This window comes from Hyperolius riggenbachi, chromosome 9, assembly GCF_040937935.1.
Source record: "Hyperolius riggenbachi isolate aHypRig1 chromosome 9, aHypRig1.pri, whole genome shotgun sequence".
In the NCBI taxonomy this organism is placed as follows: Eukaryota; Metazoa; Chordata; class Amphibia; order Anura; family Hyperoliidae; genus Hyperolius; species Hyperolius riggenbachi.
This window is the reverse complement of record NC_090654.1, coordinates 122,819,362-122,834,559: the sequence shown is the minus strand read 5'-3', so window position 1 is coordinate 122,834,559 and position 15,198 is coordinate 122,819,362. Positions and strand designations below refer to the sequence as shown.

At 41.4% G+C, this 15,198-nt stretch overlaps 1 protein-coding gene and 1 long non-coding RNA gene across 6 annotated transcripts in view; one reads left to right on the top strand and one right to left on the bottom strand.

Moving 5' to 3' along the window:
- NPAS3 (neuronal PAS domain protein 3) overlaps window positions 1-15,198 on the top strand; it is a 634,738-nt gene that overhangs the window by 79,921 nt on the left and 539,619 nt on the right. The window lies entirely within an intron of this gene.
- LOC137532667 (uncharacterized) overlaps window positions 1-15,198 on the bottom strand; it is a 38,886-nt gene that overhangs the window by 18,486 nt on the left and 5,202 nt on the right. The window contains exon 1 of one of the 2 annotated variants that reach the window (XR_011023968.1): window positions 1,788-1,933. The exons of the other annotated variant lie outside the window; for it this stretch is intronic. This is a non-coding gene — a long non-coding RNA (uncharacterized lncRNA). Of the gene's footprint in view, window positions 1-1,787; window positions 1,934-15,198 lie in introns of those variants that run through there. 2 annotated transcript variants of the gene reach the window in all.

Here is a 15,198-nt window from a genome sequence, read left to right as displayed (position 1 = left end):
TCACTGATGTGACTGGCTCTGTATACACAGTGAGAGGCTGCCCACAATGTTTGTACTATATTAATAATTGTACTTTCCACGTTTTAGTCACTATTTACATCTAATCTGGCCACAAACAAATCACACATACGATAGAACATTCTGTCACAGCTGCTACTGGTGGAGCTGGTAGTAGTCAAAACATTCAGCAACTTCCCCACATAGCAGAACTTCACCGTATGTTTCATGTTCTCTCCATCTGCAATGTCATTAAAAGTTATTTAAGGCCATCTGTAAATACTAAACTTTTCCCCTGCATTTGTGTGTATATTTCAATGGTTTATGTTTTAGCGTCCTCCTCTAACTCCTATAAAGTTACACCAAGGCAAAACTGTGGCTTCATGAGACCTCTTGGAAAATGATGTTGCAACTGGACAGTGCAGACAAGCTTCCATTAATGCCCCCGCTGATTAAAAGCACATGATGGGGAAGAAGAACTGAGTGGAGTACGGTAAAGAGGCACTGTAGTGAAAAAAAGTAGAATTCAGTAAATTATTCAGGATACCCATGTTTAACCACTTCAGCCTGCAGTGTTGTTCATCCGAGCAACTTTCACCTGCCATTCATTCGCCAATAACTTTATCACTAATTATCACAATGAATTGATCTATACCTTGTTTTTTCTGCCACCAATTAGGCTTTCTTTGGTGGTACATTTTGCTAAGAATTATTTTATTCTAAATCCATTTTAACAGGAAGATTAAGAAAGAAATGGAAAATAATCATTATTTCTCAGATTTTGGCCATTATAGCTTGAAATTAATACATGCTACCGTAATTAAAACCCATGTGTTTTATTTGCCCATTTGTCCCGGTTATTACACCGTTTAAATTATGTCCCTATCACAATTCATGGCGCCGATATTTTATTTGGAAATAAAGGTGCATTTTTTTCAATTTGCGTCCATCACTTTTTACAAGCTTATGACATGCATATTCAAAACGTTCAGACCCTTAGGTAACTATTTATGTTTTGTTGTTTTTAATTGTCATTTTTTTTAATTTTTTTATTAAAAATGTTATTTGGGTAATTTTTGGTGTGGGAGGTAAACAGTGAATTTTAAATGTAATTTAATGTATTTATTTAAAAAAAAAATTATTTGGGTGTAGTCAAAATGTCCTGGAAGCGAACAATCTCGCTTCCAGGAAGCATTAGGAGGATGGGAAACGTTGTTTTTTTTGCAGAAAGACCGCGGCCTTTGATACGAGGCCGTCGGTTTTTCAGCGGGGGACTTAGATCAATGAATGGGAATTATATCATTCATTGATCGCGGGGCTAACAGCAGGCGGCAGAAGCGCGCACAGCGCACTGGAAGCAGCACAGCCTATCTGGATGGATATATTCGTCCAGATAAGCTTAAGTGATTAAGGTAGTTTTCCTGGTTTCAGCATTAGAAACATTTCCTATAGCTATATATTGGTATTTGGCCCCGCCCTTCCATTGAGGCTCAGCCTAGAGTATTCTGAGAGAACGGGCATTATTTTCACTGGATTCTCATTTATCAGAAACAAACATTCTGCAGAGCTGCACATGAGAGGACTGGAGGTGTTGCTACCTGTGATAAATGTCAGACTGTAAATCAGGGTGAGGGAAGATTTTACAGTGGGCAAACACTGACTAATTCATAAATAAATATTGTAAAAAATAAGCAGTTTTATTCACTACATTATTTTCACTACAGTCCCCTCTTTAGAGCAAACCTGAGCTGAAAAATAAAAGTCAAAATAAACACACACTTTATACTTACCTCCCACGTAGTCTACTTCATAATCACTTTCTGCTCTCTTGCGTCTTGTTTTTGCATGGTGATTGATGGAATTCTCCACCCTTCATGTTAAAAATGGCGATAACGTCATAACAAATTTTGGGTAAGCACTTCATTAAACTGTAATATTGCCCACTTGAGCTGTAGGGAAACATGGACATTACTTTGCACATTAGTTGTCCTTTCAGTTATAACTGGCAACAACTGATATAGTGGAAAGGGGCCCAAAGGCTTTCAGTTCTGACAAGATCTTGTCAGAACTGGAAGGACTCGTTGTTTGAAGAAAATGGTGAGCTTCTGAGAGGAACTGACAGCGAGGTGAGTACATAATATTCATTTGCAAGTACATCATGTGTTTATTTTAAATCACTTTACGCAGTTCAGGTTCCCTTTAAGCCCCACATAGTACTTTTAGGTGGATGGCTCAGCATTAGAGTACCAGTACTATAGGTGGCATCTGTTAAACTAGGTTACAAATTAATTATCAGGGAAAATAGTTGACATATTTATTATAATATGCTTTTTGCAGGGTGTTCAGATTGTATTAACATTCTCTTCTGTGTGCGGTTTGCTGGGATAGTGATAAGCAGTAAAAGATCTGAGGGTTTTTTTGTGTGAGATATCCTGTTTATTACACAGCCACAGCTCCATCAGTTACTTGGCTGCTTCCACACTTGGAAAAGTGACAAACAAGCCTAAAGGAAAAAGAGTAAATTCAACATTTGACTGTTTTGTAAGAATCTACAAACAGTCTCATTAGAAGAGATTACATCAAATTTGTAAATCTCTTAAATGGGTTTGCTTTAGAAGCAGACATTAAGGAGACACGTAGAGCAACTTTACAGCAGGGATTGAGTGCAGTGCTGTTTGGTTAACCTGTTCCTCCTCTGCTTTAGGATATGGATGTAGACGCATTCTTTGTAAGTGCTTTATTGATATTTAGATTTAGGGGATGAATTTGCATTATGGGATATTTGGGAGACAAATAGATTAGCCAGATTTAGGTAAAGAAAAATCAAAACTGTCTGTTAGTCTTGCTTGTTAAATTTAGGATTATTGAGAAATGCTGGAACGCTCCCAATTGACTGTGAAATCAATGCAGCTCTGTTTCTGATAGAATCAGATGAAATACTCTTACATCATTGTAAATGGAGACACAAGAGCATAAAGTATTTGTGCCCCCAATTTATTATCCATGGTGGTTTTCTGTGGGCCAGTAGGCCATTAATCTGTACCTGGTAATCTTAAAAAATAAAATGCATTTACTATATGGTCATTTCTCTTGTGCACATTAGGCTGCCTTTGTAAATGTAAATGGCACTGTAGTCACAGAATTGTATTTATTGTGTTGAGTTTCTCTCTTAAAGTAACAGTGGTTTCTCTCTTAAAGTTAACTGGTTATTGGATCTGCCAGCCAGCACACAATCTGCACATAGTGGTAAATCAATGTTTTTTTCCCGCAAAGCAAACTGCCCCAGTAAGGTAGCGTGAGTAAAGTGAATTGTCCCTTACCTGCAGAGTACTGGATAGTGTTTGTGATGAATGAATGAAATCACAGATCAGAACAATACATCACACTTACTTGAACGTTCTGTTATGTCAGGTAAATGCTAATTAAAGCTGCCCCATACTCTTGTACAGCACACAATGAAAAGTTTTCATTCCACATATAAAGGTGGCCATACACTGGCCCGATTCGCGGCCGTTTCGACAGCAGATTCGATCCTGGGATCGAATCTGCTGCCAATCGTTCGCGCTAAACGCACCCGTCGATCCGATTTCCTCCCGAAATCGGATCGGTCCATCGATCGCGCTGTGCGGGAAATTACCCTCGATCGCCCGCGGGTAGGGTGCGCGTCGCTAGCGGCGGCCGATCCGATCAGGTATACATTACCTGACGCTGGCTCCCGGGCGTCTTCTCAGCGCTGCACCGCTCTGTTCCGGCTCCATCCCGGCGCTTCCTGTGTCACTGCAGTGACCAGGAAGTTCAAATAGAGGGCGCTCTATTTGAACTTCCTGGTCACGGAGTGACACAGGAAGCGCCGGGATGGAGCAAAAACAGAGCGGTGCGGTGCAGCGCGGAGAAGACGCCCAGGAGCCAGCGTCAGGTAATGTATAGGGGAGGGGGCACAGGCGGCAGGAGCAGCTCAACAGATTGTGATCGGTTTCAGGCTGAAATCGATTCACAATCTGTTTGCAGTAAAGGCAGCCATACGATCCCTCTCTGATCAGATTCGATCAGATAGGGATCTGTCAGCTGGTCGATCTAATAGCAAATCCACCAGTGTATGGCTACCTTAAGGCTGTAGAAATCAGTTACATTGGGACCTGTGTTTGTTTAGCTACATCAGAGTGTAATTAGCCTTATCAGTAGCTATGACTCCTGCCACTGCAGAAAAGACAGAGGTTTAACCCTTTCTGTGCTTCCTGCACAGATTATCCTGTTAAAACTTTAGAGTTTTTTTTAGGTTTTCCATAAATTGTAATAAAGGATTTTTCCCCCTAAAGGTTATCATGCTATGACTAATCTTTTAAAGGACACCTGAAGCGCAAATAAACAAATGAAATAAATAATTGTATCTATCTTCCTTCTCATAAAAATGACTTTTTAAGATATTCCACATTTTTATTTTATGTTTAAATCTAATTTTTAATTGTTTTATTGTTTTTGCTCAATGACACATTCATTTAAGTAAGCCAGAGCTAAAATCTATGAACTATTGACCCTTTTTATCTCTTTCCTGCTTTAAGTAACCATTTTCTGCTAGGAAAGTGTGGTTCAGTGAGGGTCACACTGTAGTCACTTCCTGTCTGAGTCAGCCACTGACATACCTGATATTTAACTCTTTCAGGCAGAGAAAGAAAAAAAGGAACACAGCATAGTTTTTTGTGTGCTAGGCACTGTACATACACATGTCTATCTCATCATGTCACATGTCACCTCAGGTATCCTTTAATGCAGAGAGGAAGTTCTGACTTTAGATTCACTTGAGGGAAGCTGGGAGGATAGGCAACTGTATATTTTTCAAATTATTAGTCTGCAGTACAATTAAATAGCTTTTTGTTCTTGGTCATAAAGACCTTGTCAAAGTGCCATGTGTAAATTGAGAGCACTTCAATGATGTGACTCTGTACATACAATATAATGAGCAAGCATAGCTTTAGTTTGCAGGTATACATTTCAAATCTTCAAGTCTGGCTTCATGTATCAAGGAGGGTACTTATTTCTCTCCCAGCAGCAGGACGCTGCTTACAGTTCAGCTCAGACTTCAGCCAATGAGCCAATGACTGACCTTGTGTTTCAGACTGTAGAAAAGATGCATGGTTCTATTATGCACAGGCATGCCCAGGGCAGCATGACCTAGCTGCATTGAAATAATTGGATGGAGTGCAGTTCATGCATCCTACAACCATAAAAATCTGCAATGTGAAAGGGTTTGGGTGGAGCTGGCCTGTCATTTGGGAACATCCCATTTTGCTGTCTGCTCTATGACATATATTTTCTAGTACACATAACAAGTATGTACTTTGCTATTGACATGAAACACATAATTGTTGCAGAGGGCTGTCATGTGAAAGTCACAATAGAATTTAGACTAGGCATGTGCAAGTTGTTGATGCAAGAGGTGTTTTTTTGTTGTGTTAGCAAGGTCTTGATTTACAAAGATTGAAAAACAAGGGAGAACATAAGTGATCCAGCAGAACTGACCTGAATTTATAAACAATGCTCTGCTCTAGGTTTGCTACTCTTGCCTAGCTCATGTCAGATATAAGTGGGAATAGTTAAAAGATTTGTAGAATAACAGTTGTTTGATTGCAATCAAAAACCTTGAGGGCCCTTTCACACTGAGGTGTGGTAGAATTACCCCACCCCACCACTGCCTAATGAAAGTCTATGGGGGAGTTTGCACTCCCCACGTTGCGGTACGCTGCCTTGGAAGTGCCCTTTCTAAAGTGCTTCCAAACTGACGTTACCATGCAGCGATCTGTGTTGAATCGGAAGTCATGTGAGTCTATGGTAACGTGCATGCATTTAAAAAACCTGCTGCGATTTTTAGCTTCATACTTGAGCTGAAGTGTATTTTAGCAATAGGCTTCCACGCATGTCATCAATTGCCCAACAGGAAGTGACAGTCACTTCTTGCTTGGCCGGATGCCAGATGTGGATTACTGTGTACCAACCTGGTAATCCCCAAAGGCCTGTTTTTGGAAGTGTGGTGCCAAGTGTGGCCATGGCTTAATAAACCAGTCCAGGTAGGCTGGACCCAATTTCTCCACCTATTGTAAATCAGGGTCTGTGTGTCAGCCAGTCATCACCAGCATGACAGTTCTAGCATTTTTTAAAGTGGCACTCCAGCTTAAACTTGGGACATCTGTCTTTATGTACATATCTAATTATATTAAGACGTTATCTTAGCCCCTTCAAAAGCTGGAGTTAGCTTTGTGCTTAAAGTGTTAGAACAGGACATTATTATGAAGCTTTTGCAGCACAGAATGAGTTACGCCTCTCTCCATAACAATTGCCATGTGCCTATTTTATCCAGGCGTAGGAGAGCGTAGGTCACTAAGGGTGATCACATTGAGAATTTCATGATCTGTGTACTGGAACAAATTGAAAGCCAAGGCCGGTATCAATCACATTGAAAGAAGATGATGAAAGAGGGGGCTGAGGGAGTTAATTGTTACTGCTTCTCTCGGTACCGGACAGATAACTGGTAATGAAATACTTAAGGCTGCGATATGGAAAAGAGGATAAAACAATAGGAGGCAGATAAGAGACAAGAGAGCGGGAATACTCTGGAGCATTGTGTGCAGAATGTTGGGAAACTTGTGAAGAGGGGGTTGTGTATCATAGTCTAGAACAGAAGAGTCTCTTGTCATACTGCAGAGTGATCGTTCTGCAGAGTATTGCTCTCATATGCTGGGCCGTGATGAATTCTGCAAGGTGCACTACCAAGATCAACCTTTTCCAACTGATATTGATATAAAAAACATCTGGATGCCCTTAATTATGTGGCAGTGTACCTTTTCTGGCAGCCAGCACTGTCACCCCTCAACCCCTGCACGAGAATATACATAGCAAAACAAATTGGAAGTCCGAGAGCCCATGACAATCAGTCTCTTGCAGCAGCCAGCTCTGTAAATTACCGTTCCGGCCATTGCTCAGACCTGCTAAACAGCACGATTGCAAAGCGATGTAACCTGTTTTGAATAAGCTGTTCACCAGAAGGCTTTCTATATGTTAAAATGAACTTGCAGTAGCTCAGTCTTAGAACATGCACATGCACATGTAAATAGCCTAATGTAAGAAGACGTTTCTCTACATAGATCATGTGTGTGTGCATGTGTGTGCGGGTAGGGTGTGTGTGCGTGTGTGTGTGTGCGCGGGTGCGTGCGTGTGTGCGTGTGTGTGTAAGATATCACGCAGTATAAATATATGTATGCAGTGAGCAAGCTCTAGGTGTAATGCTTGAAGCTAAGTACACACATGGGATAAAAAATCTCCCTTTGGGAATTGGGAAACAAACCCACAGGCAACAATTTGTGGCACAGTGCTGTACAGATGCAACACATTTGGGATGATTTACAAAACTTTTTCACCGGTTTTCCTCTGTTTTCACCTTATCTATGTTCCATTTTTAAGCTACCAAAGAGCAAAAATATAAAAAAATAAGGTAAGAAAAATAATATTGAAATGAAGTTAATCAGGAACAAACTTCTTTGAGTGATTATATTGCTTGTAAATGTGCCAAAAGGTTATTTTTATCACTTAGGTGATAAGTCATTTGTGAGAAGTTTTGTGAATTGACTTCAATATGTTGCTATAAAAGTGGTAGAGACACGTCGGACGACACATGATGGAGCGGCTTCCCACGGGCGGGAGGGGGAGGGAACAATGCGATTGACACTTTTCGGCAGTCATTAAAGATCCATCATACTGAATCTTTAAAGTGAACCTGAGACAACTAAATACAAAAGATTTATACATACTTGGGGCTTCCTCCAGCCTCCTCCGGACCGATCGCTGCCACGACGTCTTCCTCCGCCTTCCTGTTCTCCTTGTAGAAGCCCGTTAACCTGGCCAGTCAGTGTGCACTGTGCATGTGCGGCCCGCTTCATTTTAACATGAAAGAAGGAAGTAGACACATTGCAGATTGATTGCAGTATTTGCATCAGCTGTAACAAAAGTAATGTTTTTCTTTAAAGAGAATCTGTATTGTTAAAATCGCACAAAAGTAAACATACCAGTGCGTTAGGGGACATCTCCTATTACCCTCTGACACAATTTCGCCACTCCTCGCCGCATTAAAAGTGGTTAAAAACAGTTTTTAAAAGTTTGTTTATAAACAAACAAAATGGCCACCAAAACAGGAAGTAGGTTGATGTACAGTATGTCCACACATAGAAAATACATCCATACACAAGCAGGCTGTATACACCCTTCCTTTTGAATCTCAAGAGATCATTTGTGTATTTCTTTCCCTCTGCAGCTATCTTCCACTGAAGTGTCAGGCTGTTTCTTCCTGCAGAGTGCAGACAGCTCTGCCTGTATGTAATTCCTCAGTATGTGAAAGCCCAGCCAGCTCAGAGGAGGATTTATCCAGCTTGTAAAAGAGAAGAGAGAAGCTGCTCTAATCTAAATAATATACACAGGCAGTGTGCAGAGAGGGGCCTGGAGGGGGGAGATGCATCACAGAACCACAACACTGAAGAACTTGGCAGCCTTCCATACACAGGCCGACAAGTCTGACAAGAGAGAGATAAGTTGATTTATTACAGAGATGGTGATAGTAAAACGTGCTGCAGTAAGCCAGAACACATTAGAATAGCTTTTGGAACTTGTAGGATGATAAAAAACAGGATGCAATTTTTGTTACGGAGTCTCTTTAAAGGTTATGATGCTGTTGTGTATCTTTTAGAGCAGAGAGGAAGTTCTGAGTTAAGGTCCGCTTTAAATCATTAACAGGTAAAGTGAAGAACATTGATTATCTGTTGGGGGCTGGAATGTATTGAGCAGCAAGTGAGCCATCGGTTCTTGGAGGTGATGTGATGGAAGAGGAATTGGATAAATATAAGGATCCAAGCAAATTTCACAATCTGAGCCAATCTGCAGTGGCTGGATGACTGGGTTAGAACATCTCTAAATCGGCATGTCTTGTGCGGTATTCCCAGTATGCAGCGATTAGCACCCTCTGAAAGTGGTCCAAGGAAGGATAACTAATAAACTGGCAACATGGCTAGTAAAAGGCTATAACAGAAAGCTGTCAGGACAGACAGTCCATTGCAGCTTGTTGTCTATAGGACTGGACAATTGCAGACCAGTTAGAGAACCCAGGTTGGCCCATGTCCACTGCTAAAAGTACATGCAAGGGTACATTGGCATAAGAACTGAATCACAGACCAATAAAAGAAAGGTTGTCTAATCTGATAAATCACTTTTTATTTGTCTTCTAAATTCCCCACTAATCTCAGTCTGATCGAGCCCCTATGGGTTATGCTAGACAAGCAAGAGCAATTGATGGAGGCCCCACCATGCAGTTTACAGGATGTAAAACATCTGCAGCCAATTGCTTGTTGCCACTTACCACAGTCAACCTTCAGAGGTCTTGTAAAGTCCATGCCTTCATGGGTCAGAGTTGTTTTGGAGGTACAAAAGGGGCTATACTCTGTGTTAGGCTTGTGGTTTTCATGTTTTTGCGATGATGGTTGGATGTGGAGGCATTGAAGACTCAGCTCTTACGACCTTACCTATTCTATGGAGAATGGGATGAAGAAAACCATGCAGGATCCTTGTCACTAAACTGCAGTCATCTGCCAAAATAATCCAACCCAGCCAATGTCTTTCTTTCCTCTAGCATCATAAGGCCAGAATTTCATATAGACCTCTTGGTTCGGACAGTAATTATTTGGTGTCTGCACAAATGCAATGCAAAGCGCTTCACTGTTTCGGCAGTATTTGTTCTCTACACCCACCTTGCAGGAGTCGAGTGAGAGCTAAAAATCATGTTTAACAAAACATCTTTTTTTCCTAGTGGAGCATTTGAACATTACTAATTTAAGACGGCTTGAACACCCAAATTTAGAGAATAAAACAGACAAAAGCAGGTACAACTGCGTATTGAAGATACCATAGAATGTAAAAGATGCAGATGCTTATACACTGAAAGAGGAAGCAAAAGGTTTTTTGGGCAATTATATTTATACAACAGTTTAGAATATTCTATGAACGCTTGATTTAAAACAATGAATGTTACAATTGCATAGTGGATAGCACACTCACGAGGCTTGTAGCACAAGATTCCCAGGTTCAGATTTTGTAAAGGATCTGTATGGAGAGATTGTATGTACTTTCTTCATTTGCGTTGGCTTCTTCTCACATCCCCAAATCACTCTGATAAATTATTTAAGCCAAATAAACGGACCTTAGACTATGGTAGGAACCAATGGATAGGCATGAGAAATATGCGGGGTATTATTCACTTTGTACTGACACTTATTTGCACTACATTTCTGCAGTTAGTAATGACGTGGTTTAGAACTTTAACTTTTGTTTCATTATGATTGGGACATTTTACAATGACCGTTATAGGGATTAGATTGTAAGCTCCTCTGAGGGACAGCTACTGACGTGGCTGTGTAATCTGTAACGTGCTACAGAAGAGGTCAGTGCTGTATAAATGCATAATAACATTTATAGTAGTTATGTAATGCAAATTATCATTACATTCTCCAGAACGTAAGAGGGATGAAAGTGGTTTGCTTGGTATAAATTGCCAGAGACATCTTCCAGCATCGCAGTGCTAATGTGGACGTGTTAATCATAAATACATGTTTCAGAGCCGACAAATACCAGGCTTGTGCATTGCCGGCAGCTCTGTGAAGGGGCAGAAATAAAAAAAAAAAAATAAACAGTCAAAATCCTCTGATAGAGGAGACAGGAAGAGACAAGGCATCAGCATAATACCTGTGTTAATGAGAATATGCCGACAAATGATTGTTGATTGCCCAGCTCCAAGGTTGTCAGGGACAGATTTCCTCATAGATACATACATAGGTTGTGGCCTAGGCTGGTGGGGCCGCCAAGGAGAAGGTGCAGTGATGTCACAGTGATAATGCTGCTAAGGCAAAAGCATCCAGAGCCTCAGTAAAGCAGTATGTGAGTGTGGGGCATGTGAACGATTGTGAGGATCTGTACTGCTGTCGTTGTGTCAGGAAATGCAGAAGAAACATGGGTTAAAAATTCGATGCATGAGTTTTCTTGGGTACTAAAGTAACTATAATAATTCACATTATATTTCATTTTTCTTGTTTTATTTTTGTTCATGCAAAGCAATGTCTTATGTAATTCAGAAGCCTACTGCCAGTGTGAGATTGTCGGTTTTGCTGTGGAACATTAATGTATGTATTCATTCTCATATTTGCCTGGGAGGTATAGATGCCATAAGTGATTTAATATTGGCTCTAATAATTATCTGGGAAATAGCAAATCAGTCTGTAAAGGGATGGTTCCCAGTGAGAATTGATTCTTTGGGGATGATTTTTTAAAGAAAAGAGATTTGCAGGATTGTGGAGAGATTTGCAGGATTAGTAAGGCACTGTAGAAGTGACAGACATTTCTCGTACTGTAGTGCTAACCTCTTTCTCTGCAACTTTGAAAGTTTTATTCTCTTGTACAGGCTTTGTTCTCTAATATGTTAATTACATTTGCTGTCTAGTGGTCAGGGAACCTGGAGTTAGAGGAATACAGAGCCTGCCAACTTCATTCTATAATGAACAATGTCAGCTGTCTGATTTCGGGGGTGATGCTCTGCCTCTAATTATACTTAAGTCATTGGTCCAGAATGAGCATGCAGATCAGATGTTGTGACTCAGGTCTGACTCCATTGGCTGTATGCTTGTTGCAGGCATGTGACTCAAAATCAACTGGAGCCCAAAGCTCAGTATAGCAGCCAGGCAATTGGCATTGTTTATAAGGGAATGGTAATGGCTCATTTACACATTATTTTCCCATTCTTCTCAACAACACACAACCCCCCTTCACCTGCTAACAGAGAAAAACCTTACTCATCAACCAACACCCCCCCCCCCCCCCCCCCCCAACTATGGTATTCTTAACTTCAGGGGTCTTGGTACCTGCCCAGAAAAAGCAGAACACCTGGCTTTTCCCCATAATAGCCTACGATACCGGCTGTATGAGCGCTGCCCGTTTTTTGAGAGGTTGAATTACAGGCCCCCCCCCCCCCCCCCTTTACAACTCTCTATATTGCATACCAAATGCCTCATTCCACTGTCCTGTAGCTGTACCGCAATAAGCATAGCTAAGAGGGAGAGACATGCCCTTCCTCCAGAAGTATGAAGGGTGATGGTGAGTGACTACTGCTTCACGACGGCCCCCTTCCCCCTTTTTTCCTACCGAAAGGCACTGTGGGACACCAGGATACTGCTATGATGTCACAATCTGGCTATCACCTTTATTCCCTTCTAAACATGCTATTTGAATTAACAAGAGCACATGAGTACCTCTAAACACTGTGGAGCTCCAATTCCTAGTCACCCAATCCCATGCTGCATTGTGGGAGAAGAGGTGTGGCTGTGCTGCTGGCCATCAGTGAGGACATGGGTAGGAATATGGCCATCCTGGCACTCACACTCTCTCCCTCCATTGTGTGTGGAGGGTGTGGCTTGCTCAGGGACTTTGACCAAAGGTGGCCACTAATGGTCCAATTTCTAGCGAAAAATCGTTAGAGTGATCAGAAATTCTCATCAAATTGGTTGAAAATAATCTCAGGTAATGGGCACAATCGATTATGAACGATTATAAAAATAGTCGTCCGATTGGATTTTTGTCAAACCAAAATTTGGATTTTTTTATTGTTGGTTGGGATAGATAGGAAGCAAAGATTGGTTCGTTGATGGTGTAGTGAATGATTTTTCTTCCGAACGGAATTTCTGATCGCTCTAACGATTTTTTGCTAGAAATTGGACCATTAGTGGCCACCTTTAGGCCTCTTTTATGTGGGAGGCTGAAAGGCATGCTAGTTGGATATTTCAACCTCCCAGCCATGAGTGCCTTTTGGCTGCATTTGATATGCAGTGCATTTGACACGCAGAAGCATTACCCACACTAAGGGCCCTTTTCCACCAGCGCTGGCTGAATCGCAAAAACGCAAACCGCTAGCGATTTTACAATCGCTACGGTTTGCTTTTTAACATAGGAATCGCGGTAGGTAATTTCCACTACCGCGATTCGTTTTTGTCGGGAACGCGAACGCGCGGCGGAGCGATATTTGCCGCGATTTTGCTATGCAGTGCATAGCATAGCAAAATCGCGGCCGCGAACGTCGGGGAATCGCCGCTAATTGCGATTCAGCAATCGCTAGCGTTCAGCGTGAACGCTAGCGATTGCTAGTGGAAAAGGGCCCTTAGTGTCTGGTGGTGAATTCTCCCCCTTTAGTCTCTTTTGTAAAAGAGGCTTTAGTCTTCCAATGAGAGCTGTCCCATCACAAACTATGAGTATGCTGCTCCCTGCATTATAAATATATTTAGGGGAATTTATTTTGTAACATTGCAGTACAGTGTTCTCCCCAGAACATTTTCACAGCCGGGGGTAATGCAGGGTCGATGCAACTATGCTTACAGCATAGGAGGAGGATCAGGAGGCAAGCTGATGACAGCCGGGTGCTCACCAAAATTAGCCGGCTGGAGCACCCAGCTAAAAGAGCCTGGGGAGAACACTGCAGTATGCTAAAACATACACAACAGCAACAACATACACAAAATCATGCAATAAATCTGCAGTGGCTACTTCCTGCTTTCATGGAAGCAGACATATTGTTGACATCCTATCCTATGTTAACAAATTAGCTGCTCTGCCATGGTAGTCAGCTGACACAGCTGAGAGATCAGATTACAGTTGTGATAACTCACAGAAGAGGGAGAATTAGACATGCTAAACTCTCTAAATACATACATGGTGCATTTCTCTATGTGTGCCTTCTGTCCTGTGCAAGAGTTCAGGCCCACTTTAATTATCCTAAAGTGGCGATCCACAGTTCCGTCTACTTTGGATCACAAAGGAAGAAAGGCTGGTTGCTGAACATAAAATAAAAAATTGACTTCTATTGTGGCAATCTGTGCCAAAAGCGGCACACAGGGCTCCAGGAAACAAAACAAAACAAACAAAAAACACATTCCATTGTTGTTCTTCACGTTAAGGTGATCACTATTAGGGGATACAAAGTAGCGACTAGGCTGTATGATCTCGGATGAAGGTTTCCTTTATAACTCACTTCTATAGAGATTTTCTGCTAGCCTATAGAAGCTTTACAATGGAAATGGATACTTGCTAAGACCCTGTACTGATGTGTTTTGGCCTGAGACTATAGCAGCAATAAATGATTTCATGTGTGACTGACTGCCTGTGGTTGTGAGAGTAGTGCATGCCAGGATGCGTGGCCAGATTGTTGCAGTTATTTTCTAAGATGTGCATGACCTTAATGTGGGTAAGCCCACAGACATTCGCACTTTGTGTATTTATACACGGGAAGTCCTAATTCATGGAAACGGAAAAGCTCTCCATAAGTAAAGCTAGCATGTCTATGTTATTGCACAAAGGGTGTCTGCGCTCTCTATGTAACTGCAGGATGAGGATCTGTGCTCTGTATGTATCTGCAGGCGGCAGAGCGTTTGGTTATGTAGCAGTCAGTTAGATGTGACCTTGTCAGCATGCAGACAGAGAGGGCTACTGGTTCCTTGCCCTGCCTTTCACTGAATGACGTCCTGTTAGTTCCTTTCCTGGAAGTGATCTCTGTAGAGGCCTTTCAGCCCCAAGGAATGAAAAAGCTTTTCATGCAGCTGATCAGCTTTCTGGAGACTCCTGGACTATAGCTCAAGCCAAATTGTACACCTGTGTAGCATTGTGCAAATCACTCGAGTATAACAGTATTAATCTGTCTGATATATATGTATATATAGTGGGATGCGAAAGTTTGGGCAACCTTGTTAATTGTCATGATTTTCTTGTATAGATTGTTGGTTGTTACGATAAAAAATGTCAGTTAAATATATCATATAGGAGACACACACAGTGATATCTGAGAAGTGAAATGATGTTTATTGGATTTACAGAAAGTGTGCAATAATTGTTTAAATAAAATTAGGCAGGTGCATAAATGTGTGCACTGTTGTCATTTTATTAATTCCAAAACCTTTAGAACTAATTATTGGAACTCAAATTGGCTTGGTAAGCTCAGTGACGCCTGACCTACATACACAGGTGAATCCAATTATGAGAAAGAGTATTTAAGGGCATCAATTGTAAGTTTTCCTCCTCTTTTAATTTACTCTGAAGACATGGAGGCTCAAAACAACCCACAAATGGCTTGAAGACAAA